Raw genomic sequence first — 19108 nt, forward strand, 5'->3', positions numbered from 1 at the left:
TTGAGAGCAATTCAGACAGAAGATACACGCAGCGGAAATGAGGATATCAGGCAAAGAGTGTGGCCTTCTAGGAACCAAGGGAGCAATACATGCATGGAGCTGGAGGTCAGTCCTCGAGTCAAAAAGGCACTTCACACCGGTCCTCACTTTGGAGGAAGCAGGGGCACATAAAGGAAGAGGAACTGTAAGGTTCTTGAGTAGTTTGACACAGGGAGAGAGGTGGTACTGGAGGTTTTGGCAGGCTTGAAAAGTAAAACTCTCAGGTCCAGATGAAATGAAACCCAAGCTGCTGAGAGAGATGAGGGAGGATACTAAAAAGGAACTCTGAACTAAAATTTTAATTCCTTGCTGGTGCAGGAGTGATGAGGACAGGAAGACAACTGATGTGGTTCTACTTTTCAAGGACAGTAGAGATAAACCAGAGAATTACAGATTAGGGAGTCTGACAATGGTAGAGAAACTATTGGAGAAAATTTGGAATTGAGTTAACCTCCATTTGGAGATGCAAAGTTTGATTACAGATAGTCAGCATGATTTTGTCAGAGGAAGTCAAAGCTAACAATTTTGAAATTTATGTAGTTTCAATGGATTTTGGCAAAGCCTTAGACAGACAAAGTCCCACTAGGGAAACTAAAATAGAAGCTAAAAGCACATGGGATCCAGGGTAACACAGCAAGTTGGATCCATAATTGGCTTTGTGGTAGGAGACAGTTTGAGAGACTGGATGCCAGTGACCAGTGGCACACCACAAGATCAGTGCTGCGTCCCCTGTATAAAACAACATCGAAAATGGGGTGGGGATGATGATAAGTAAAGGCTTTGGAAGACACTATTTTTGGCCGGCAGTTGACAGTGAGGAAGGTCTCAAGTTACAGATGTGTCAGATGGGAAGATCAGTGGGAGGTACTTATCAGGGTTAAAATTGTATGAGATGTGACCCGTGGATGAAATAACATGGATAGAGAGCACATTCAACTGAATAGAAGGCACTCGAAAGCTTACAGGAGCAGAAACATCTAGGGGCGCTGGTCCACAGATCCCTGAAAGCATCAGGTCAGGCTAAGAGGGTCCTTAAAAGCAAGTGACCCATACGCCACTTTATCAGTTGAGGCACAGGTTATAAAGAGCGGGTACATTAGGATGGAGCTGAATGGGACTTCAGTTGGGCCACAGGTGGAGTACTGTGAGCAGTTCTGGTCACCATACTGTACTGGATGCAGAGGAGATTCACTAGACTGTTACATGGGATTAAGCAGTTTAACTACGAAGAGGGCCCAGATGAGCTTAGCTTGCTTTTTTTGGAGCAGAGGATGTGTACAGACCTGATTGATATGTACAAGATAAATGAGGGGCATGGACATGGAAGGTAAAATGTAGCCGCACACCTTAACTGAAGGGTCAGTAACAAAAGGTGCATACTTTGAAAAGGTGAAAGGTAGGAGGATTCAAGACGATGAGGGGAAAGAAAAAAAAAATAATCGAAAAAAAGGGTGGTGGAAATCTGAAATGCACTGCCTGCAAATACTGTAACCTTTAAGTACTTGGCTGAGCACTTCATGTTATAAACAGTCACGGCTATTGGCCAACTGCTAGAAAGTGGAACTAGTGTAGACTAGGGAGTAGAATTTTGTTGGTGCAAACTCAAGAAATGCAAACATCTCTTCTGTGTTAAACAATTCTTGGACCTTGTAACAATCACTATCACGAAGCTATAGTATTTGACAAACTAATGGGATTAAATAGCAAACAAGTTGCCAGGGCCTGATGGCCTACGTCTAAAGAGCTTTAAAGGAACTGGCTGCAGAAAGAGGGGCACTGGTTGAAATATTCCAGACTTGCAGCAAAACCAAATATGACACCCCTGTTCAAGACAAGAGCATTACAGAAAACAGGAAACAACAGATCCGTTAATCTGACACCCGAGTTTATCATCAAGGAAGAAACAGTACAGCATCAAGAAAAACTAAACTCAGTCAACATTGTGAAAAGGAAAACATGTCTTTTTTTTTAAATATATAAGAGTCAGGAATATTTAAAAGGGAATTTTGAAAGAAAGGGGAAAGGATGTTATATTTGACTTATAGGCTACGCTCCTGCAATTCTTTTTACTTTAGTTTTTTCAAATGCTTCTCTTTGATGAATCTAGTAACCAAAATAGCATCCAAAAAACACTGGATATCTGGTGATCTACTCAAAATTTGGCTCATGGCGCACTGGAATAAATCTGGTGCTGATATGATGCCAAAAGAAAGTTGCTTGTAGAACAGTCCCACATGTCACCATTGTCAGTGGCGCTGGGACTCCTTTGTGAACCCCATTTGCAAGCAGGCTAGTGACATCCAGTTGAGACTTTCTTTCCCCCCAGCCAGTCCACTGAACAGGTCCTCAAATGGGTGGAAGTGGATATTGAGTCACAAAGCTTTAAGTTAACTTTAAGCTACTACAAATCTTCACCACTCCATCTGTTTTTAAGACAGGAATAATTGGAGTGCCTCATCTACTGGTGGTTACTGATTCCAACACTCCCAGGATCACAAGCTGTTCCAGTTCTGCTTTCACTTTAGGCTGGATACAGTACGGTACTGGATGTACTTTCAGGCTCCGCAAGAGAGCCCCATGCTTCAAACAAAGACATTGTTATACCTGTCCAAAATCTAATTTTCAGTCCACCCAGCCTATTAGTGACGCCATGCCCAATTTAACCTCAATTTCTGCAACCAGGAGCATCCAAACAATGCGGGGTAGTCACCTTTCACTACATAGAGGCAATCCAGCACTCTGGTCCCTTAGCTGCACTTTTACCCGCATATAGTCCTTCAGTGGCACCGCTTCCTGTGCACATCTGTAGCACAATTTTCGCAGACTTCAATGGCAGTGACTTTAAACTTTTTCCTAAATAGTAATGCAGGAATCAGATTCACCACTGCGCCCATACCCAATTCCAGCTTTACAGTCTTCCCCTCTAATTCCAGATGAGTCCAGAAATGGTCAGCTTTTCCCCATACCAAAACGGTTTTTAAAATGAAGCTCTACTGACTGAGCTATCTGCTTCTCCAGAGTCAGGGAGTCAGCCAGGACTAGTCCCTGGCTAGTGGCACGTACATGATAACCTTGCCTTCTGAACTATCTCCACTGGACATTGTCTCTTACATGAGTTGCTCCTGGCAGTTTCAGGCAATATGGTCCAATCACTTACGCCTGTGGCACTGGGCTTTTTGACACTTTGTGGCAAGTGGCCACATCGACAACATTCTACAGTTGGTACTACACTGGGTATCTGCCACTTTATGCATCAGTCAACTGTTGCTTCATTGGCAGCCAACCCCATCAAGGTAGCAATTTCCATAGTTGCCTTGAAATCCAAGTTTCTCCTTGTTAGTAGGTTCCATTTAATGGTTTAGTGTCAGTGGTCACATACAAAGCAGTTCTATGAGTCATCTTGGAGGAACACTCCATTATGTAATGTTCCACTTATCTCATTAAGGCAGTCACAAATTGGGAGATGGACTCTCTTTCATGACATACCTGTTTAGAAACACAAACATTCCACTGTGATCAAAGCTTCTCAACATTTCACATAATTATTGGTGTGTTCTCTACATGGGTTTCTCCGGTTGCACCAGACTCCTTACAATTAAAGTCTTTCTCCCAATGTGGTGCCCTCTGAACACTCACCACATCATCTGCTCCCTCACTGATTGTACTAGAATTCTTTGTTCTTTGGCATCAACAACAGTAAGCTACCAGGTCAGTACATACCTCTTCAGCTAGTCGGCTGTTGCCTGAGTCCACTCACGACCATCGCTCTCGGCTCATTCTATGGCGCATAATGTTCTTCCCTGGCTTCAATCGCTGCTCGAATGCCCTTGTGACCACTTTCCTCAAATGTTACCTCCATAAATCAGTGCCTTTTCAAAGTCCAGGCAATGTCCTTCCTCTCGATAAAGAGGACAGAAGGCATTTGCCCAGTATCTGGGCCAGATCCACTCTTGTCGCCAGTTATTACGTTTGTGCTTCACGTGAACGATAGATAGAACACAAGGCAGAGAAACAGTAAACTCAAACTTGGAATGCTTTAACGTGGGACTTTTTGGTTCCACAGTTGGTCTTAGCTACCTATGTCACCTCTTGATGCCCTCTCAAAAGGGGTAGCACATGCCCCAACTACACACAACAAATCACTTCCATTTCTCTCAACTTTCTACCAGGCCCAAATTTTGTTAAAGGAGCCAATTTAACCAGGCTCTCAGTTAACAAAAACAGAGTTTATTAATGACCAAACATGAGAAGAATAAACAATGACACTCAAGGCGTTTAACACCATCCAGGACAAAAGCAGCCACTCAATTCTTTGCAAATGTAGTGCCATTCACTCTATCCAACACCTGTGACAGCAGTGCTTACCACTTACAAGATGCAGTGCAGAAATTCACCAAGGCTCTTTAGACTACACCTTCCAAACCCACAATAACTACCATCTTGAAGATAAGAAAGAATAAATAATGGGACCACCTGCAAGTTCCCTTCCAAGCCACTCACTATCCTCAAGTGAAATAGCATAGTTGTTCCTTCAGTACCAGTGGATCAAAATCTTTGATCATTCACACTTACTGACCAAAAGTGACATCAGCTATTTACAGGTCATAGGCTACCATGTCAACTGGCATCTATTGAGCGCACTGAATGTGTACTCTGACTACTCTTCAATGGCACATCACCAGCAAATTCAAATATCCTTGGCCAGCACCTTCTAAGCCCACAGCCACTTCCATCCAGAAGGACAAGGGCAACAGATTTCTCCTCCCACCCCTTTATTCATTCATGGGATGGGGGCATCGCTGGCCAGATAGCATTTATTGCCCAACACTAACTGCCCAGAGGGCAGTCAGCACTAACCACATTGTTGTGGGTTTGGAGTCAACGTAGGCCAGACCAGGTAAGGATGGCAGTTTCCTTCCCTGAAGGACATTAGTGAACCAGATGGGTTTTTTGTATCAGAGATAATGGGAACTGCAGATGCTGGAGAATCCAAGATAATAAAGTGTGAAGCTAGATGAACACAGCAGGCCAAGCAGAATCTCAGGAGCACAGAAGTTGACGTTTCGGGCCTAGGCCCAAAACGTCAGCTTTTGGGCTCCTGAGATGCTGTTTGGCCTGCTGTGTTCATCCAGCTTCACACTTTATTATCTCGGATGGGTTTTTTGACAATCGAAACTGGATTTCCGAGCATCATTAGACTCTTAAATTACATTATCTGGGTCTCTTTGTTAGCAGTCCTGTGACAATACTATGAGGGCATTGCCTCCACATTTTCTACATGGGAACACCACCATTGCAAGTTTCCCTCCAAGCCACTTACCATCCTGACTTGGAAGTAAATCACCATTTCTTCAGTGTCACTGGGTCAAAATTCTGGAACTGTCAAAGGCATTGTGGGCCACAGTACAGCACATCAACTGCAGTGATTCAAGGAGGCAGCTCACCACCACATTCAAGGGCAGAGTGACAGGTAATAAATGCTGACCAGCCAGCAACACCCACAAGTGGAAAAAAAAATGATTTAGTGGGATTACAAAACTGAAATTTAGCCTTGATTTTGTCACGTGGATTTGCTATAAATTTCAAGGAGGATGAGAAAGAGGAGCTCCTTTTTCTATTAATACTCTTCTCAACCTCTAGTACTTCGCACTTGCTTTGGTACAGGGAGATGTTTAACAATTGATGAGTAACTAGTAAATTATGCTATTAGTAATAAAACAGTTCAAGGTCATATTATGGCAGGTAAACTCAGCTAGTGGAAGGTGCAACCTGAAATACATCTGAAGTCATTGACCCAGCGTGTACACAAGTGAAACACACCTGCAGGAAATGTCATTTACAGTTTATTATTGCTACCTATGTCTACATTCAACAATGACAGTTCAACCCTGTCTGTAAACAAAGTATTTCAAAAGTTAACGGACAAATTTCAATCAAACTCAGCACATTATAGTATGGCCCATGAATAATAAAAGTGCAAATACTGGAGCTTTATTAAAAGGATACATCTGTTAATATGAAGAGATAGGGAAAATTGATAATTTTTTTAAAATTGTTGTGCATTGTCTCAGCTGGTATTGTAAAACTGGTCACAGCTGTCAAAATATGAGCAGAGTTCAGTTCAAAAGGAGTCACCAGATCCAAAATTTCAACTGCACTTTCCCTCGAAAGACCTGCTGCGATTTTCCAAACAAATTCTGTTTTTGTTTCTGAGAGTTTTCAGAATAGTTTGCTGGATGTGTAGGAACCTGAAGCCACCTCAGTGAAATGACAGCACAAGATTTTTGTTCCCCAAACTTAAGCTACAGAGCATCAGTAAGAAAAAAAAAGTCCCACAGAAGAGCCGTGTAATTGTAATATCATTACTTGTGTGCCCTCTTCAGCTGTTTACTAATCTTTATGATTTCCCAACTCTTTAAATGAAAAACCTATTCCCTTCAAAAAGCTATTTTCTGGGCCTAGCTTTCAAATTTACGAAGTACTACTCAACAACAATAACCAAAAAGAAAAGTAAAACATTAAATCTTTTCTATTGGCTTTCATCCCCTTCCATATTTTCCCCAATAAGTGTTTTGAAAGTAAATTTTAATTTAGTTGCCCCTAAGACAATTCAGATTTTTGTTTGTTTCCCTTTGCTTATTCTTTAAATGATTATAACAAGTGCTTCCCTGGATACAAGTTCTTTTTTAAAATGTTTTAAGCAATACATAAAAGTTGGGCATCTTGCCAATCCAGAAGAGCCTGACATTTCAAGCCTCAAGTATGCTTTAAACATTTGAAGGAGAACAACAGGTAGACAGATGAATGAAAGAAACGCATCTAATTGACTTTGGATGCCTAGTCACCATCCCAGGGTGTCTCATTTCTTTGACACACTATAACAAAAGGTGCATTTGAAATTTTGCAAATTCAACAGTTTGGTTTTTGAATTAAAATGTTCAAATATCAAAGTGTTGTACCAAAATGAAAAGGCAGACCTCAAGAAAATCGTAACTTGCTAGTTCCTGTTATAGCATTGCCCCTCCTTCTGCTTTCTTGGATCAAAATCCTGGATCTTCCTTCCTAACAGCACCATGACTGCCTCGGCAAATTAAAGGAATGCTATGGCTCAAAACAAAAACAGCAGCTCATTACCACCGCCTTCTCCAAGACAATTAGACATGGCTAATAAGGGTCAACCTAGCAATGGCTATATCTCATGAACACTTCTTGCTGTTTAAAAAGCCCTCGAGAAAATATTAGTTCGTCCCCTATTCTGCCTTAGAAGTCTTTTAAAATATAATCTAGACAGCAGCTATAACAGATATTTGGGGATTAGACATGTGAATAAGATAATAAAGTGTGAAGCTGGATGAACACAGCAGGCCAAGCAGCATCTCAGGAGCACAAAAGCTGACGTTTCGGGCCTAGACCCTTCATCAGAGAGGGGGATGGGGTGAGGGTTCTGGAATAAATAGGGAGAGAGGGGGAGGCAGATGGAGAGAAAAAGAAGATAGGTGGAGACGACAGCATATCGAAGATGGAGAGAAAAAAGAAGATAGGTGGAGACGAGAGCATAGGTGGGGAGGTAGGGAGGGGATAGGTCAGTCCAGGGAAGACGGACAGGTCAAGGAGGTGGGATGAGGTTAGTAGGTAGGAGATGGAGGTGCGGCTTGGGGTGGGAGGAAGGGATGGGTGAGGGGAAGAACAGGTTAGGGAGGCAGAGACAGGCTGGGCTGGTTTTGGGATGCAGTGAGGGGAGGGGATGAGCTGGGCTGGTTGTGTGTTGCAGTGGGGGGAGGGGACGAACTGGGCTGGTTTTGGGATGCGGTGGGGGAAGGGGCGATTTTGAAGCTGGTGAAGTCCACACTGATACCATTGCACTGCAGGGTTCCCAAGCGGAATATGAGTTGCTGTTCCTGCAACCCTCGGGTGGCATCATTGTGGCAATGCAGGAGGCCCATGATGGACACGTCATCTAAAGAATAGGAGGGGGAGTGGAAATGGTTTGCGACTGGGAGGTGCAGTTGTTTATTGCCACCCGAAGATTGCAGGAACAGCAACTCATATTCCGCTTGGGAACCCTGCAGCCCAATGGCATCAATGTGGACTTCACCAGCTTCAAATTCTCCCCTTCCCCCACCGCATCCCAAAACCAGCCCAGTTCGTCCCCTCCCCCCACTGCATCCCAAAACCAGCCCAGCCTGTCTCTGCCTCCCTAACCTGTTCTTCCTCTCACCCATCCCTTCCTCCCACCCCAAGCCGCACCTCCAACTCCTACCTACTAACCTCATCCCACCTCCTTGACCTGTCAGTCTTCCCTGGACTGACCTATCCCCTCCCTACCTCCCCACCTATACTCTCTTCTTCACCTATCATCTTTTCTCTCCATCTTCGGTCCACCTCCCCCTCTCTCCCTATTTATTCCAGAACCCTCACCCCATCCCCCTCTCTGATGAAGGGTCTAGGCCCGAAACATCAGCTTTTGTGCTCCCGAGGCGCTGCTTGGCCTGCTGTGTTCATCCAGCTTCACACTTTATTATCTTGGATTCTCCAGCATCTGCAGTTCCCATTATCTCTGAGACATGTGAATAAGTTGAATAAGTAAACATTTTAAATGCTTGAGCAAATGATCAGAATGTTTTAAAGATTAAAAACTCAAGGAAAGTAAAACTATAGTGCAGAAATCCATTTTGGTTTTAGTGGTGTACTTTGCTAGTTCTTGGCGTCAGTACTGACCTCCAGAGGAATAGCATATGTGGTCACGCCAAAGAAGATCCTGCAATACCAAGTGCAGTTTCCAAAAGGACATCCTCACCAACTCTGCATTGGAGTCTTCAATCACATGGAGACCCACAAATGAAATCACTAAGCGTTTGAATTTACTGGATGTACTAGATATACATGGGATCTTAAAGCACCCATCCTAAGTACTAAATCATCCCCTCCCAAATAAAAATAAATCAGACACTTTAAAACAGTATTGAAGGACATATTGTATGGATTGAGATCAATGAGTACAGCATGATCTGCGCCTGTGGTATGGAGGGAAGGTCTTCTGAGGAAATGCTGAGGGACTTGAGACTGTGTTTTTGTTAGAAGAAGGTTAAGAGGTGACTTAATTGAGACATACAAGATGATCGGAGGATTAGATAGGGTGGACAGTGAGAGCCTTTTTCCTTGGATGGTGATGGCTAGCACAAGGGGACAAAGCTTTACATTGAGGGGTGATAGATATAGGACAGATGTCAGAGGTAGGTTCTTTACTCAGAGAGTAGTGAGGGCGTGGAATGCCCTGCCTGTGACAGTAGTAGACTCGCCAACTTTAAGGGCATTTAAATGCTCATTGGATAAACACATGGATAATAATGGAATAGTGTAGGTTAGTTGGGTTTCAGATTGGTTTCACAGCTCGGCACAACATCAAGGGCCGAAGGGCCTGTACTGTGCTGTTATGTTCTATGTTCTAAAACTCTTAACATATTTATGTATTGATGGTATTTTATAAAAACAGACCTCATGCAAAAAAGTAAGACCACTGCAGGCAGCAGTGTATTTTTGGCAGTACAGACTCGATGGGCTAAAGGGCCTCTTCTGCATGATTCCACATTCAATGAGAAAGTCAAGACAGCACTGGATGAAGAGCAAACAGCCTATCCGCACACCCAAATACACAAAAAATGAAAAGGTACAAAAAGGGACAGACAAGCACATGCTTAATGAGGCCAAAACAAGCTACCAGTCTCTTGTAAATGCACCAAATGGCAAGTTCTTTTGAACTGAAAACAACTTATAATTGACGCCTTCAATTCAGATCAAATATATTAAAATAGCCAACATATTCAAACTTAAATCTTATTTCTGTACTCAAATGTAACAGCTAAATACTGTAATAGTCAGCTTGGCAGGAAGCAAAGGGTTAAAAGCAAAACCTAGCAAGCATGTATTTTGTCTAGTTGGCCTAGCTAAAACGATTAAGCTTAAAGCTGCATACAGGCATCTGCTGAGGGCAATTACTAACTTAATTATTTGCCAAACTATACTCAGGTGTACCATCTGCATAGTATTAACTTTTTAAAAAATTTTAAATTTTAAAACATTAGAAGTGTTTGAGCAATAGAAATCTTGTGCTTAATACTTTAAACATGCTCTTAAAATTAAAATTAGCAGTACTTAGAGCTATAAACAACTTTTTCACATTCCATTCAATCTCAGAAGCGCTAACATGGTTCATTCATTATTTATGTAAGCAGGAGAGGTAACAAACCAACACATTAGGAGGAAAATGGCAATGGAGAATTATGAAATTAACCTAAAAAAAAAGCAAAGACTACATTTAAATAAATGTTCTGCTTTAGTTGTACCACAACTTTGGAATCTTTCCAGACAACTATTTGGTCCATTTCAAAAATAAGGCTCACAAATCTGCTTTCAGCAGAAAGCTACAAGTTAAGTGGTCAGCATGACAATGGAACTATGAAAGCAGAAAAACTGTAATTCAGTTTCAAAGCAGGAAATACTGCAAGAGCCTCCACTCGAACATTTATCTGTCTCAAACAAAATTCAGCTCCTCCTCAGCCTTTATCTAACGTTGTACAATTGTATCAATTCACAGACAAGGAAGAAGCCATCATGGTTGAAGTTATATGGTGCTCCAATTAAACCACACCTTGAATTCTTTATTTATTTCTGGTCATTGGAGCTCAAGGTGAGCAAGCCTTAAAAGCATAATAAAAAGATTAGAAGCGCTGAGGCTCGTTTATGAAAGCTTAAAAAGAACACACCAAAAGGCAAATGAGACCGGACATTATAAATGATAATTGTCACAGAAAAGATTAACTTTGATAAACTTTCAAACTAAGCTACAGCTGCAAGACAAAGCAAGATAATTTTTAAAAAGGTTAGGTTGAAGATTGAACCACAGATTTTAAATCTAGAATGGTCTTCCAGCTTGGATAATGAAAGCAAAAATATTTCCTCCAACCCTCTCCCACTCTCCTCCCAAAAATGTAATTAAAAACTGTACAGTCAGATAAACAGGACAGAAACAGACCCAATCGGCCCAACTTTCCGTATCAACCAGCTATCATAAATTATTCTAGTTTCATTTACCAGCATTTGGCCCATATGCCTCTAAACCCTTCCTATTCATGTATCCATCCAAATGCCTTTGAAATGTTGTAATTGTACCAACCTCCACCACTTCTTTTGGCAACTCATCCCATACTTGCACCTCCCTCTATGAAAAAGTTGCCACTTAGGTCCCCTTTAAAGCTTTCCCATCTCACCTTAAACCTATACCCTCTAGTTTTGACACCCCCACTTTGTCTATTTACCCTATCCACGGCCCTCGTGACTAATTGAATGGGGAGAGTTTAGAAGTGGTGCAGCAATTTCTGAGTATCAGTTTTTTTTAATTTGTTAACAAAATGAGGGCATCACTGGCTAGGTAGCATTTATTGCCCATCCCTAACTGCCCAGAGGGCAGTTCAGAGTCAACCACATTGTTGTGCATCTAGAGTCACATATACACTGGAGATGGCAGTTTCCTTCTCTAAATGACATTAGTGAACCAGATGGATTTTAGCGACAATCGACAATGGTTGCATGGTCATCATTAGATTCATAGTTACATGGCTGGATTCGAACCCTTGTCCCGGGATATTGTCTGGGTGTCTGGATCAACGGTCCAGCGATAATACCACCAGGCCATCGCCTCCCCTTTAACTGTAAAATGGGTTAAATTTTACATCTCTTTTGGTGCTCGTCATATAAGTCGCGTATTTATTTTAGGAGGGAGGGGAAGGTCGGCAGGAAGTAAGGAATAGCTATCCTCAAGAATCAAGCAACCTTATTTTAAGATTGCTCTGAAAATAACCTTTGTTATCTGATTTACACCTTCCAACTGTACAAGATTGGTTATGGCTTGTCTATTGTAATACCTATTGCAGATTTTCCAGAGTGCCCCAAGCCTTAATTAAATATTGATGATCGCGTTCGTGGCCAACGGCAGAAACATGGACTCAGTTATCCCAGGGCTCTTCATAGATCATATACTGCGTTCAGAACATACACGTTCCTTTCCAGGGTCCTTTATAGTTCACAGACTGCCCTCAAAATAAATATTTCCTTAACTGGAGATCAGTGCTGCTGTATCCGATGTTACAAACAAATGCATTTAGTCCAGAATATTTAACAAAAAAAAAGAATATGGCAGATTACACGAACCAGCAGCACTGAAAGTAGTCGATTTATATGGAAGGCAGGATGAAGTCCACAGAAGCGAACAGCAACACTTGTCAAATGCAGTTACACTGGTCGCGTTATATTAAATTCATTCAGTCCATAAGGGTTGACATTTCTCTTCCACCCCTAGACTGCAGCATCTACTACACCGCGATTGTGTTTATCGACATCAGGCAGCTTGTCATATTTCACATTGCAGTACTGACACACGCCGTATAGTAGAAGCCGGACAGGATGCGGTGGTTCGGGCCGTGTGCGCGCGCGCGAAGGGGGAGGGTTTTGTTCTTTCTCGTTGCAAAATTAAAACTTTAAATAAATGGGGATCACGAAACGAATTGTGCATTATGGTTACCGACAAGCACAAACACAGCCTTGCCGGACAGAGAGGGAAAGAAAATGGATGGCAATAACATCGATTGACGAAGAAGACGTTCACCGTTCGAGGCAGTATGAAAGAAAGCCACACAGAACACCAAACTGACGCGGAGCTCGACCAGCCGTCAGTTTCCAGTCGCTGGATTTACACTGAACGGCAAAATCTTCCTCAACCCTTTGCTGCAGCTTCCTACCTTTCCACTGGAGAAACACCGTCGCCAGTCTCTACGTGAAGTGATGCGCTGGTTATCGATTCTTTTTTCAACAAACGGTAAGGATTATTGGCTTTATTACATTCCCCCACCCCCTCAAGAGCTCCACTAAAGTCGATTTCTTTCCTTTTGCTCTCTATATTCCCTTTCACCCCTCCTCCTTTAACTCCGCCTCTCTAGTACAAATACATGGACGTGGGTGCGGCGACAGCACTAGCGCGTCCAGAAAAAAGAGGGTAGACCACGACGACTACGGACAACAAGCCGATATCGACTCGCGCTAACATCAGCCTCTCCCATTGGACCAGAACTTGAGGGCGGGGCAGTCAGGGCGGGACTAGCTCAACACACTTGCATACCATTGGTCAGGTTCCCATCGTCTCCACCCTCTACCCCTCCCCTCACCCCTCTCCCCACTTCGCTCGCTGCTTCTCGCTCCTCCTGACGCCAGAAACGAGGCACCTTCCCTCCTTCTCGGCCGCGCGCGCCACGAACGATGTCGTTCGGCGTGCGCGCGAAACACGCCCCACCATCTAACGGCCAGGGCACGCGCAGTTGATCGGTTTAAATTGGCATTCAGCGGTCAGTGGGAATGGGTTGCCTTGTCTGTCTTTTGTTGGTCCTGATTATTTTCGTGTGGTATTTTGTACCTGTTTGCGTTGAAGAAAGATGAGGATTACAAATAACAACTTTTGCTTTGAAGAATGGGACTTGCATGCTATAAAATGTGATTGAAACAGATGGATGTTTAATGACGGGTGCGGACACGATAGGCCGACGATCTTTCAGTGTTGTGAAAACTATGACTCAAAATTATTATTTATGATATTGTTTAAGGGATAGGGCTTTAGCACAGCTTGCAACCCTTCCCCCCCCCCCCACTCCTTCCTCTTTGCAACCACCTGAGTGGAGCTCAGTGTAATGTGTCACCTGAAAGATGTCATTTCTGACAATATAGCACTCACTTAGCACTGCACTAGAACCTCAAAACCGAGGCTTAAGCCTCTTATTGGAAATCGAATTTGACTATGAATCAAAAATTATAGGTTCAACAATGCTACCCCAGAGACACAGGGATAGGAAAATTAAATCCCCCCCAACAATAGTACTCTGAAGATGTTAACACTTCACCAAAGTTCGGTATTGTGGGCCACCTCGCCCAAATGGATATATTCGGGTGCATGATGCATGGAACCACACAAGTCCGAGCTGACGCTCACATGTTCAACTGCCCTTACATTCCTCCTGCAGGGTTGACGGAACAGCAATGAGGAGGAAGAAGCCATGTTGAGAAAGCTTGTTGCAACTTTAATTATGAGCAAATGCACAAAGTGCGTTACACAGGAGTTTATAGCAGGTAATTGGCATGTATTATTCCAATACAAAATGCTGACAATGATTTTGTTTGATCATACACTTTAACAGTACATGTATAGTGATAGTGGATTTCACAATCCATACCTGATGATAGGGGAAGGATCATGTCAAGAGAGGGTTGTGGAAGTAATTAAAACAGACTGACATCTGACAGATGGAGAAGTAAAGCCTGTGCAATTGACAATTTGGAGTTCAGTCGTAAATGAAGTGGGAAAAGTATTTTCTGGGGTTGGACTCATAAGAAAAGTTGCAATAAAAGCAATTAAGATCAGGTAGCATGTGTGGAGAAAAAGAGAGTTAGTTACACCACAACTGGAAGGATCAGAACGGAAAGAAGTGACTTTGGTGGAGGGTTGGGTAATGTGAGTATTGAGGAATATAAGGACATAGTTAGAGATGGCTTTGTGATGGAGATTATGGGAGAATAGAGATAATGGCAATGGCACATCTAAGGATAGTAGTGGTAAGTTGTGTGTGGAGTCAGATGAGATAGGGGAAGCGCTAAATGAATATTTTTCAACAGTATTCACTCTAGAAAACGACAATGTTGTCGAGGAGAATACTGAGATACAGGCTACTAGACTCGGTGGGATTGAGGTTCACAAGGAAGAGGTATTAGAAATCCTTCAGAAGGTGAAGATAGATAAGTCCCCTGGGCCGGATGGGATTTATCCTTGGATCCTCTGGGAAGCCAGGGAGGAGATTGCCCAGCCTTTGGCATTGATCTTTAACTCGTCATTGTCTACAGGAATAGTGCCAGATGACTGAAGGATGGCAAATGTGGTTCCCCTGTTCAAGAAGGGGAGTAGAGACAGCCCTGGTGATTATAGACCAGTGAGCCTTACCTCAGTTGTTGGTAAAGTGTTGGAAAAGGTTATAAGGGATAGGATTTCTCATCATCTAGAAAAGAATAAATGGATTAGGGATAGTCAGCACGGTTTTGTGAAGGGAAGGTCGTGCCTCTCAAACCTTATTGAGTTCTTTGAGAAGGTGACTAAACAGGTAGATGAGAGTAAACCGGTTGATGTGGTGTATATGGATTTCAGCAAGGCGTTCGATAAGGTTCCCCATAATAGGTTAATGTACAAAATGCGGAGGAATGGAATTGTGGGAGATATAGCAGTTTGGATTGGAAATTGGCTTGCTGAAAGAAGGCAGAGGGTGGTAGTTGATGGGAAATGTTCATCCTGGAGACCAGTTACTAGTGGTGTACCGCAAGGGTCGGTGTTGGGTTCACTGCTGTTTGTCATTTTTATAAATGACCTGGATGAGGGCGTAGAAGTATGGGTTAGTAAATTTGCACACGACACTAAGGTCGGTGGAGTTGTGGATAGTGACGAAGGATGCTGTAGGTTGCCGAGAGACATAGATAAGCTGCAGAGCTGGGCTGAGAGGTGGCAAATGGAGTTTAATGCAGACAAGTGTGAGATGATGCACTTTGGTAGGAGTAACCGGAAGGCAAAGTCCAGGGCTAATGGTAAGATTCTTAGTAGCGTAGATGAGCAGAGAGATCTCGGTGTCCATGTACACAGATCCTTGAAAGTTGCCACCCAGGTTGACAGGGCTGCTAAGAAGGCATACAGTGTTTTAGCTTTTATTAATAGAGGGATCAAGTTCCGTAACCAAGAGGTTATGGTGAAGCTGTACAAAACTCTGGTGCGGCCGCACTTGGAGTATTGTGTACAGTTCTGGTCACTGCATTATAAGAAGGATGTGGAAGGTTTGGAAAGGGTGCAGAGGAGATTTACTAGGATGTTGCCTGGTATGGAGGGAAGGTCTTACGGGGAAAGGCTGAGGGACTTGAGGCTGTTATCATTAGAGAGACGAAGGTTGAGAGGTGACTTAATTGAGACGTATAAAGTAATCAGAGGGTTAGATAGGGTGGATAGGGAGAGCCTTTTTCCTAGGATGGTGACAGCGAGCATGAGGGGGCATAGCTTTAAATTGAGGGGTGAAAGATATAGGACAGATGTCAGAGGTAGTTTCTTTACTCAGAGAGTAGTAAGGGAATGGAACGCTTTGCCTGCAACATTAGTAGATTCGCCAACTTTAGGTACATTTAAGTCGTCATTGGATAAGCATATGGACGTACATGGAATAGTGTAGATTAGATGGGCTTGAGATCGGTATGACAGGTCGGCACAACATCGAGGGCTGAAAGGCCTGCACTGTGCTGTAATGTTCTATGTTCTGTCTTCAAAAATGAGGAGCATTTGGAGTAAGAACATTTCTTTGCAAGGAAAAGTTAAGTTGAAACAATGGAACAGTGAAATTGGAGAAAAGATCAGAAAGTGAGTGGCAATTATTGTCGTAGAGATGTATAGCACAGAAACAGACCCTTCAGTCCAACTTGTCCATGCCGATCAGATATCCTATATAAATATGAAACCATTTGCCAGTATTTGGCCCATACCGTTCTTAAACCCTTCCTATTCACACATCCATCCGGATGCCTTTTAAATGTTGTAATCATGCCAGTGTCCACTTTTTCCCCTGGCGGCTCATAAAAATATGGAGCGCCTCACAAATTTGCATGTCACCCCTGCAAAGGTTAAAATTGCTGATAAGTGAAATGCAAGGCTGAAGGAGGGAAGAAGTGAGGGTGCCAGTGAGAAACTTTCAGATGGGTAGGGACACATTGGAGAAACAGAATTGAAAAAAAATGAGGTCAGGAGGAGCATTTTGGCAGACTTTATCTTTTTGAAAATCAGTTTGTTACCAATTGAGAATCTCTCTATAACAATTTCAAATTCCTCGGAATCCCAATAGACCCCTTAAAAGTGGCATAAAATCGTCCTCATGAGTTTATGTGCATCTGGATACTAAATTGGGCAATAATTGACTGGCAGGCGCACCTCTCATTGTCTTTCAAGCCCTTGGTTACTGCAGTTGCAATAGGTTAAAGGAAATTGTCCAGTGGAGTTCAGCCTTGACAGACTGTCTCTTGTTTTCTTCATTATTTCTAAATAGTACATGCTGCAGAGTACACAGTTTCTCCAGATATACACCAAATTGACAGTATTTCTGAACACCAGTCAGCGAGATCAAAAATTGCATTTAAGACTAAATTTGAGACTAGAGGCTAAAATTCAGCCAGATGCTTCCAATAAATGACAAAGAAACCCAACCCACTATGAACTGGAAATGGAGAGAGCAGTGTGAGATTTAGTGATAAAGATGACATTGCAAACAGAGTGATTTCTGTGGGTTTGAAGGATGCAATTGGTATAAAATACAGCCAGGCAAAGCAGGCTCAGGAAGGGGCAGGATGTTATATATTTTATTTCTCAATTCATGTAGGAACAATTTGAGTTTCCACGTCTGTAATAGGTTTTATGAGCAGTTCTTTATTCCATGTTTCCAGCTTTGTCTTTTAACTCTTTCTGCAGCTTAGTTTTTTAAATGTCTACACACAGGCTTAATGAATCAATTACAATGAACATCAATAGTAAAAAGACTCACTTAATCAAATGTGGAACAATTGAATACTACACAAGGAGTTGTTATTTATAAGCCATGATCTGCTATATCCACAATAAGTTCAAAAATGACATTCACTTTGTTCACAAAGGATTGGACATTCTAAGGAAATGTGGAAAGTGGTATGTTGTTGTTGGTTGGCTAGTTGGGATCAACGCTAGGTGGGATTACCAGAAGACGACTGATGAGATTAGCATCTAGCGAATGCCAGGGGAAAAATAGCAATGGTGCCAAAAGGGAACACCGCTGCCCTGCCTGTGCGCGGACAATAGGGGATTCATTCCTATTCTATGAATACTAGCATATGACTTCTTATGTTCAACTGGCTAAACAGCAGGGCCTCAAAATAAAGAATCATCTGAAAATGCCACTTCTGACGCTGCAGCACAACATGAACTAACTGTGACCTTCGGTTAAGTATAGCATATCTTAAATCCACAGCCTTCTGATTCAAAGAAGACAATTCAATGAACTGAACCAAGCTGAAACTTAACAATTTATTCTTAACATATGTGAATTGTTGATGTTTTAAGAGTTTCTGTTAGAATGTTTCAGATATGACATGAGTTGAAATATGATGGAGGAAATATGTGAGCTTGGGAAATGTATGCAATCATACTATTTGTATAATAATAATAAATATACCAAGAGGCTTAAGTAGAATATTTATTACAGGTGATGCTGAAACAACCCATCATTTTCTCCTGTTTTGGAAATGTTAGTTTGTAAAGCGTTTTGGTTCCACACATGGTTAGTTATTTTCTTTAAGTGTATTTGTTGCAAGTCCAAGAGGATCCCAAAATCTGTAGATAGACTACTAAGAAATGTGGGAGTAAGTAATTCTTCATGTATGGGTTGCACCAGTGAATGCTAGGATGCTGATCATAGAAAATATCACTGTGCAACATTTGTATCAATTAAAACTTATTCCTATCGAAGGTTAAACAAAATGATAAAACAAAGAATGGACAGAATATTTCATTTTTGTTGCGTTTAATTTATCTTATAATCTTTCAAGGTGAATATTTTGAATTTGTCTTTCTGATAATGTTAAAACATTTTTTTAAATCATTCTAAATAATCAAATATCAGATGGCATTAGAAGAAGTCAAAGTGGCTGCCTGTTCACCCTAGATCCTGTACAGGAAATTCTAATGAGATGAAAAGGATAAACTATTGGTGTTTAAATTATTTGAGGAACCAAACTGCTAATCTATTAAATATACTCCAATTATTTGGCCTACTCATTGACTACAAAAATGTTATCGTACAAGACTTTTTCCAAATACTGTGTCGCTACGCAGTACTTCTGTATTGGTTTGTTTTGTTCTTTGTACTTTGGTTGCTTTTTTGGACAATAAAATTGGTTTTTCTCATCTTTTGTTGTACCTGCACTCATT

General features: G+C 42.1%; 1 protein-coding gene across 5 annotated transcripts in view; it reads right to left on the minus strand.

Annotated features, from left to right (window-relative positions):
* Positions 1 to 13118, minus strand: part of add1 (adducin 1 (alpha)) — a 194718-nt gene extending 181600 nt beyond the window's left edge. For 2 of the 5 annotated variants that reach the window (XM_059644900.1, XM_059644896.1), the window contains exon 1: positions 12834 to 13116. The gene's annotated coding sequence lies outside the window, so the exon portion shown is untranslated. Of the gene's footprint in view, positions 1 to 12833 lie in introns of all 5 variants that reach the window. The other 3 variants (XM_048526896.2, XM_059644901.1, XM_059644898.1) reach the window with 2 other exon arrangements.
* Positions 13119 to 19108: the final 5990 nt, after the last annotated feature.

Source organism: Stegostoma tigrinum, chromosome 3 (genome assembly GCF_030684315.1).
Source record: "Stegostoma tigrinum isolate sSteTig4 chromosome 3, sSteTig4.hap1, whole genome shotgun sequence".
NCBI lineage: Eukaryota > Metazoa > Chordata > Chondrichthyes > Orectolobiformes > Stegostomatidae > Stegostoma > Stegostoma tigrinum.